The sequence below is a fragment of the Oryzias melastigma genome, linkage group LG3 (assembly GCF_002922805.2).
Source record: "Oryzias melastigma strain HK-1 linkage group LG3, ASM292280v2, whole genome shotgun sequence".
NCBI classification, from domain to species: domain Eukaryota; kingdom Metazoa; phylum Chordata; class Actinopteri; order Beloniformes; family Adrianichthyidae; genus Oryzias; species Oryzias melastigma.
In genome coordinates, this window is record NC_050514.1 from 28,162,988 (window position 1) to 28,171,572 (window position 8,585).

The following is an 8,585-nucleotide window of genomic DNA, read 5'->3' on the forward strand; positions in this document are numbered from 1 at the left end:
ATATATATATATATATATATATATATATATATATATATATATATATATATATATATATATATATATATATATATTTAATCCTTCCCCTGGGTAAAATATCCATCAAATAACTTCTTCACTGGTCTACTTTAGACAGCATCAATGTCAAGAATCCAAATGTTTTGATAAGTATCTAAAAACTGAAATCACTTTTACATGTTAAAGAAATGTGTTATTTTTTACTTGGAACATTTTTTTTAATTTATTGAATATAGTAATAATGAAGGTCCTCTAACTAATTTGTCAGGTTTTATTAAAGAAGGCAAAAAAAACAAACAAAACAAAACAAAAAAAAAACATATTTTTCCCTCGGCACTCTAAGGGATTTGGGTATTTAAATAATAATAGTAATGGAAATTATTTTTGAAATTTTTAGAAGTTTTCAGCTCCACCTTGATTCGATTTAAATTGGCTTATTTCAAGCAATCAAGGCAAGACACAGGGTAAAGGCATCTAAGGATAGAGTGCTTGAAAGGGAGTGTGAGGAAGTGAACTTATATAACCCCACCCTGCCTCTACCTTACCATTTCTTTACATGAATTATTAATATCTGGTTCATAACTCACAATCAAATATTTATACCTTACCAACACTGGTTTCAGACTTATTAAAGCTGGGCTTTTTTTCAATTTTTTAAATATTTTTAAATCTGTTTATTTGTCCATCTGCCTGTCAATTCTTATGTTTTTGTCTTTTCTTTATTTATTGCATTTTTGCGGGGTTTTTTTTGTTTTGTTTTGTTTTTGTTTTAATTTTTTTTGTAGTTTTTTATTTCTTTAGTTAATTGCAGACTGTTGCAGGGCCATCACGTTTGGGAAGGTGAAGGGCAGCCATGACATCTACGGAGGCGTTTTCCCCTCTGGCCAATCCGGTCTCGGTATTGTCGTCATGTGCTCCTTTTTAATGTTTACAGCATTCACACGATAGTGATTCTCCTGCGCCATTTTTTGGCACGTAAAAACTTAACTTAAACTTACACTTTTATGATTTAAGTAATCTTGGTATCAAAAAGTTCAGCTTGTTCAGGACATTACTGCTTGTACTTTTGGTATTCATAAACTTTATAGTTTTTCAAATATTGAGCCAAAATATGCCCCATTAGAAGATAATGAGAAATTGCTCAAATATTTCCAAAACTTTGTACACTTCAAAACTTGAGAGCTTCTGCATACTTTCAGCTAGAGACACCATTCAAACCTTAAAAATGTTCAGCAACTACCAGGTTTTTCATGGTGATTTAAAGTTTATATTTTAATTTAGCAATATGCTAAAATAATGTCAAGATTAGACACGTTTTGGCAAAATTATACATTTTCCATGTTTTAGGATAATTTGGAATTTAGTGAATATATTAGCATTATGCTAGCTTTTTTAGCTAATTGAGACATTTCCAAGCCTTTTTAGGTCAATCTGGAGTTTATCTCACATTTAATAAAATAAATATTGGCAAAATTAGACAGTTTTACAGTTTTTAGGCTAACTTGGTGATTAGCAAATATTTCATCATTATGCTAGCTGTTTTGGCTAATTTAGAATTTTTTCCATTTTCTGTGGCTAATTTGGCATTTTGCTAAGATTCTTGCAATATGCTAGCTGTTTTGGCAAAATTAGACATTTATCATTTTTTGTGACTAATTTGGCATCTAGCTAGTGCTTTAGCAAGCCTTGGACTTTAGCATTTTTAGCTAGCTCTCAGTTTCAGCGTTTTCAGATATTAGCTCATTTTCAGCAGCCACATTCAGCTTACCTCATTCACACTATCATTATCGCAGGTAATGGCATACTGCATATCTAGTTGAAGTATTGATTTTCAACTATTCAAACTGCTTGAAGTTGCTCAGTTAAATCAGAATTTGGTCCTGATATTTACCAGCAGAGGCTGATGGGAGTGTGAGGATGTGTCTCTCCTTGAAGCAGGCCAACTTTTCATAATTAGAGAGACCCCTGCGCGCCTCAGAGCGCTCCCATCTTCCCACCCCCCATGGCAGAGATTTGTTGTTACCGGGGGTCCAAACTGGAGGGGAAACTAGATTTTTTTTCTCATTAAAGGAAACAAGCCTGGAGTTAGTTCAATTACATGAAGTATGCAGGGATGTTGTAAATTTAAAGATTTAAATAGCTTACAAAGTGGCCCCGGGCCCCATCAGTTAATTTCCTTAATTTATGGATTTTATCAGTGTCTGTGTGGAAGAAGTAGGTCATCACGCACATTTGCATGGAGCTTCCAGTTTTGGTAAGAATCAGAGGTTTGCCCCCCTGACCTGCACCTCTGCAGGTGTCGGACCAAACCCCACCTGCAGATGGATGGGTCTTGATCAAAATGATTCTCCCCCCATTTTAAGGATCAAGAATGCTTATCTGACTGTATTTTTTGACCCAGGTAATAAGATTATTGATGTCTGGTGTCTGTGATGCAGCGGAGTAAAAGATAAGAGCTCTGTTCTAGTTTTTTTTTTCTTAAAGGATTATTCCACCACATTTCTGCACAGCTTGAAATGTTTGCTGGCTTGACATGTAGAAACCCAGATATCTGCTTGATTTGAAATCAAAACCACATGAAGGTCTTGCATAGAGCCAGAATTCTCTTCTCCTGGTTGTAGTAACTGCTAATGAAATGTATGAATTAATGTATGACCTTATCCGGATGAAAACTGTGCCTCTAGGTTCAAATGCAGACGCTATTAGTGGTGCTTAAAGTGACACATGGCAACGCGACGTCTGTCTCTGCTCGCAGCTTTGTCTCTTTACTAAAGGATGACTTTAACAGCCTTTGTGCTGGATCTCACCTGGACTGTCAAAAGACCTGCAGAGATTTAGCAGTTTTTAAAAAAATAGTTGAATGTAATGAGATTACAAAAATACTCACCACATTTATGCCCTTTATGAAGTGTCAGCAGCCTGCTTGGGGACAATAACCCTTTATTATTTGCAGGAAAGTGCAACACAGTACCATCTGCTGGTTAGGAACAATACTGTCCAAATGCAGCTAAAATCGTTGTTCTGCAGATTGATGCTTTCACATGGAATTGGACCCATTTGGAAAATGGATGGAACTGTCGGAAAACTCTAATTTCTTAGAAAATTTCCTAGAGATTCTGAAGCCTCTTTGTGTACTTTAATGATTTAATATGTTCTTATCAGGAGTTTAGAGCGTTCTTGTCTCACAGCTTAATGGTTCAAATCCTGGCAGAGTGCAGGAGAAGAAATAGAGCTTAAATACTCCAGGATTTAGATGCACCGAATGATCAGTCAGTGGAGTCAGGAGAGTGTGCAGGTATGGTAAGCCATGAGGGCCAAAAGCTCCAAGATCCTGACAGGTGTGGCCCTACAACAAACTGGTGACTTTTACAAGGGGAACTCTACCTTCCACCAACAAAATCCCAAAAGGGATTCACAGGGTTCTGAAGATGGATGGATGGTTCTAGGTGGATTGCCGTGCTCCTGTTCTTGGCCGTGGACCGTGCCTCTGGCTCGTCTTGGCTTAGGGACCTCGCCCTCACCTTTCCCCTGATAAATTGTCCTGGAAGAGGATCTCTCCTTCCTGTGGGCATCCCTGATGTTTCTTCTTTTTTTCCTGAATCAGGTTTTTTTATGAGTTTTTCCCTAATGGGGGTAGGGATAACTAGTTTTATTTAGTCTGTTTAGTTTAGCAATTTGACCGTATGCTTCCGTAAAATTACCAGCATTTTTTGTGATATTTGACTATATAAATAACATTGAATTAAATGTTCCAATGCAGGGGTGAGCAAACTACCGCTTGGAAGTCAAATGTAGCCAGTTAAGATGATTAATTTGGCCTGTCAAACTGAAAAAAATATATATTGATAATCCTTGTGCATTTTTACATTTTCCATGTAATTCTAGTATCTCCCCATAGATGGTAGAATGTATGTACATCAATCTATGTGTAGGTCCAGAAAACTATTCTGTATTCATTCTGTAGTGTTGTAATAATTGTTGTTTTTCTGGCGTTCATGAGTCATCCATCCATCTTCCAAACTACTTTGTCCCTTTTGGGGTCACGGGGGTGCCGGAGCCTCACCTGGCCACTTCTGGGTGAAGCCAGGATACACCCTGGACAGGTCCCTAGTCTGTCGCAGGGCCATAATCTCACCCATACACACATAGGGTCAATTTAGAGTAAAGAATTAACCTATGAAGCATGTTTTTGGATGGTGGGAGGAAGCTCCCCAGAGAAAACCCACGCATGCACGGGGAGAACAAGCAAACTCCACACAGAAAGGTCCCCCAGTGGTGTTGCAGTCTCAGGACCCCCAGCTGAGACCCGAACCGGGGACCTTCTTCCTGTGAGGCAAGAGTGCTAACCACTGCATCCCCGTTCATTTGTCGGTGCAATTGTCACCAGAATAAGAATAAACGTTTTAAAAATAAAAACTTCAGAATGTACAATTTTAAGACATATGTCAATTTTCATACAAAATCAAAGCATGTTTTCTTCACATTCCATGTTATTTTCTGCTCTTGTGAGGTGGTTTACCAAAACACTCCACGCATCAAATTTCAGACCCCAAGTTCGTTCTAATCCACCCTCAGACCTGAAGGGTGTCCCTCTTGCCCGTGGCTGCCACATACTGTACACCCGGGTGGAAACAGTATCTGCTCCTCTAACTGTGAGCGTTTGCAGGAGTCTCACATCAGATCGGCGCTCCTATTCAACCCCCCTGGCATGTGGAGAAAGTTTAAAAGGAGCATTGAGAAGTTGCTCTCAGTAATCTGCATGCCTGGTGGAGACGGGTTGCTGTCAATCGCTCGGCTCATCCAGCCACTTGACATTCTGCTTGATCTTGGTGTATGTCTGAGGTGCAGCAGCGACACTTATTGTTCATTATTTCAGAGGGGGGAGAGAGAGCTCGAAGGAGGGATGGGGGGGATAATAGGGTGTCAGTTTATTAATAGAACATATGGGTTGTGTTGCACACAAACACCTAACAAGCACAGTGCAGAATTCCCTCAAGTGCTTAAGGCCAGCAATTAAGTTTCCGAAAAAGCTGAGCGGAAAGGGAATGTTTGCTCGCTGTGTTCTTCTGAGAGTTCCTGTTATGAGTCAGTTCCACTTTTACAGGTAAGATGTGACCCTAATGCTGTCACATGATCTCTTTGGTATATTTAGCATGCTGGTGTGATTTGTTAAGATGTTTTGTCAATATTAACCCACTTGGAGTTCAAAGAGAACAAGCTAAAATGCAAAACACCTTTTAAGATGTAAAGCTACAAGATTTGAACTTGATTTTGTTTTTTTGTGTAGACGGAAATGCCTCAGGTGAAAGAAAGAAAATGAATTTCACTCACAGCTGCATATGTGTTCCTCTTCAATTTTGTAATAGTGCAGATTTGCACAGCCCACTTCTAAAATGAAGCAGCGGAAACAGGATTTTCTTTTCTGATCTGGGTCTGTGATGTCTGAACACCTGAGAGTATAACAGATTTATTAAGTGTCAACTAACTGGACAGTCAAATGTGAGTTTCTAAGTCAGAAACACCTAAAGTCCCACTCTGATCATCTTTTTAGTTCTTTTAAAGGTGTTCCCAGTGGAATTTAAATTATCATTACCAAGTTTTTGGCCAAAATCTAAAAAGGTCAAGTTGAGCCGGGGTGGGATTATATAAATTTGCTTCCTCACACTCCCTTTCAGGCAATCTTTCTTTTATTGTCTAATTATCCTGTGTTTGACATGTCTTAATGGATGTAAACTTCTGTTGATTGCTTGAAATCAACCATTTATGACCTAACCCAACCCAACCCAACTTAACTTAACTTAACTTAACTTAACTTAACTTAACTTAACTTAACTTAACTTAACTTAACTTAACTTAACTTAACTTAACTTAACTCAACTTAACTTAACTTAACTTAAATTAAATCATTTCATTTCATTTTATTTAACCTCTAACCTAACCTAGTTCCTGCAGAGCGGCAAGAGTTCATCAAAAATTTAGCCTCTAAGTTGTGAGTGACATTGATGGCGCATAGTAAGCCCGACCCCACTTCCTGTCATCCATTTGCCTTTTTTCACTCTCTCCTGCTAGCTTACAGCCCCTCACAACCCAACATTAGCAACATCGGCGCTATCCAGATGTACCGTTTTAAGCCAGTTTGGACAAAGACGTTCATGGATCTACTCATGTACAAGTGGATGGATAAAAATGAAGCAGAGAGGCCCACCCAGCTTAAGTAAGGTAATTTTGAGTTTTTTTTTTTTTTTTAATATGTCCTCCATCATGAAAAAACTGCTAAAAAATTGTGTTAAAAAAACAAAAGCATTTTTTTTTAAAAATAAAATACCTTTTTGTAAAAAGTAAGTTGCCTATGTATGGAGTAGTTGATCTGACTCAAATAAACTTGAATTTAGTTCACTTTGATGCGTTCTTCACCTTCACCACACCATGGAGAAGGAAGAAAAACTTTATTATAGTCATTTTTATTCTGAAAGGAATTACATAATTTTTTTTTTGGATTTTTTCCTTGGTTGCAGAAAAATGTTACAGCTACAGTTCTATTTAACCGAATAAATAAATAAAATTGGAATTTGATGTGTCATTGAAGCATTTACTTCTCACCCACCTGGACTTTTCTCACTTTTCTTTCATCAGGAATCATTCAAATCTGGGCTCAAAATCTGTTTTGCTGCCATCAAGTGGGTAAACTCTGTAATTGCAGGATATGTGATGAACTCATTGATACCATTGAAGTTTAACATTATTATCTACATTCCCTTTCATATAAGTAAGTGTGATGTCAACGTATGATTTCCATGCAAAGACACCAAACATTTGATTTAAATTTCCTGGCCTTCTCACACGAGGTAAAAGGAGGTGATGATTTCTTCTGCGTCATCTGTTGTTTTCATCACCAAGCCCCCCCTCCTCCTCCACCACCTTTTTTTTTTTAAAGTGTAACTGCTCTGAAGTTTTTGAAAAAAATGTGCTATTTTGCTTCTGGCTCTCAGAAAAATCTGGCATCATGCCTTGAATGTGTGAACAAAAGAAAAATGATCTTTTGCTTTTGCGGCTGCAACTATTTGGTTAGCAGTAACAACATGAACAGTGTGATGTCTCCAATCACATCTGGTATGCATCACATACCATTCCTCCCCGCTCGCCTTACCTCGGGGGGGAGTCCCTGGCACCGCCGAGCACCCACAGTCCTCATTAGAGAGCATGTGTCATGATGGCATCAACTGGCAGCCTTGACTTATGCTTTATATTTACAAGCATCCATCACGACATCTGAGCGGTCAGAAAACATGGGTTTATCTTGAACTGTTGGAGCTGATGTTTGGACCCCTCCAGGGTCTTTTTTTTTTGTCTGTTGTTTGGCGCCGTAATGGCCTGAGACTGAAGCTGGAGTCCCTGTCCTTTTGTGGAGCGGCGAGGAGGGACGGGGTTTGATGTGTCTTCTGAAGGCCTGCTGCTTTGTCAACACTGAGGCCCCGGCACTGACACTATGGAAGCAGAGCGCCTCCGGCTGACAGGGGAGGGGAGTGGTGAAGTCGGGGTGGATGGGAAGGGTGGGTCACTGCAAAAGAGAGACAGACAGAAGAGGAGAGAGGGGAAGGGGGGGCGGGCTGCTAGTGCGGCCAGAGCCCGGGGCGAGAGCAGAGTGCTCTGTGCAGCAGACTGCCTGATAGGGACGGAGGCTGCTGGCTGATGACATTTTATGGTCACAACATGCAATCCCACCAAGTCTAGCTGGTAAAAATCCAGTTTTCAACGAGTGCTACTCTTTCTTTTTTGTGTTTTGTTGAAGCTTCACAAAGAATGATGCAGTTTGGCGTGTCGTCATGTCCTCTGAGTTTTACTTCTTTTACAGTAAACACAAGAGTGGGCGGTGAAATATCCTCCAAAACAATACCATATGGTGGAACAACAGAGCTGGTCCAAGTATTTATTGTTTTAGGTTATAGTTTCTAACAAAAGGGCTGTGTAAGCTGTAAGAATAGACATGGAATTCTTTTGATGCAAGAGTTTATAAAAATAATTTATTTGTAGGGTAATTGTTTTCTGTAACTTTTTAGGATTTTTATTTTATTTATTTGCATTTCATAGATTTAACCCCTTAACTACCTAAAAAAAAAAAAAACACATTTTTCCGCTGCTTATTCCCTTGGTACTGAGTACCCTAAAGGGACATCAAAGTTAAAAAAAGGAAAAAACTGAAGAGGAAAAAAAGGTGTTTTTCTAAAAAATACATAGGGAATCCGTAAAAAAATGAGGTAAAAAAAATCTGGCTAGAAACTTTTTTTTTCCTTCAATTAAAAAAAAGAATGTTTTAGTTAGTAACTGGTGCACACCAGATTTTCTTCCACCTTTCGGCTTATCCCTTTCAGGGTCGCCACAGCGAAGCAGCACCCACTGTTTCACATCATTGATCAGTGATCTTTACACCGGATGCCCTTCCTGACACAACCCTGTACTTGAGGGGCACAGGGACCCAGTTAGGCAGCAGCGTCAAGGGTCTTGCCTAAGGACCCAATCTGGATGGAGATCAGTGGACGCCCCAGCGATCGAACCCAGGGCTCCTGCGT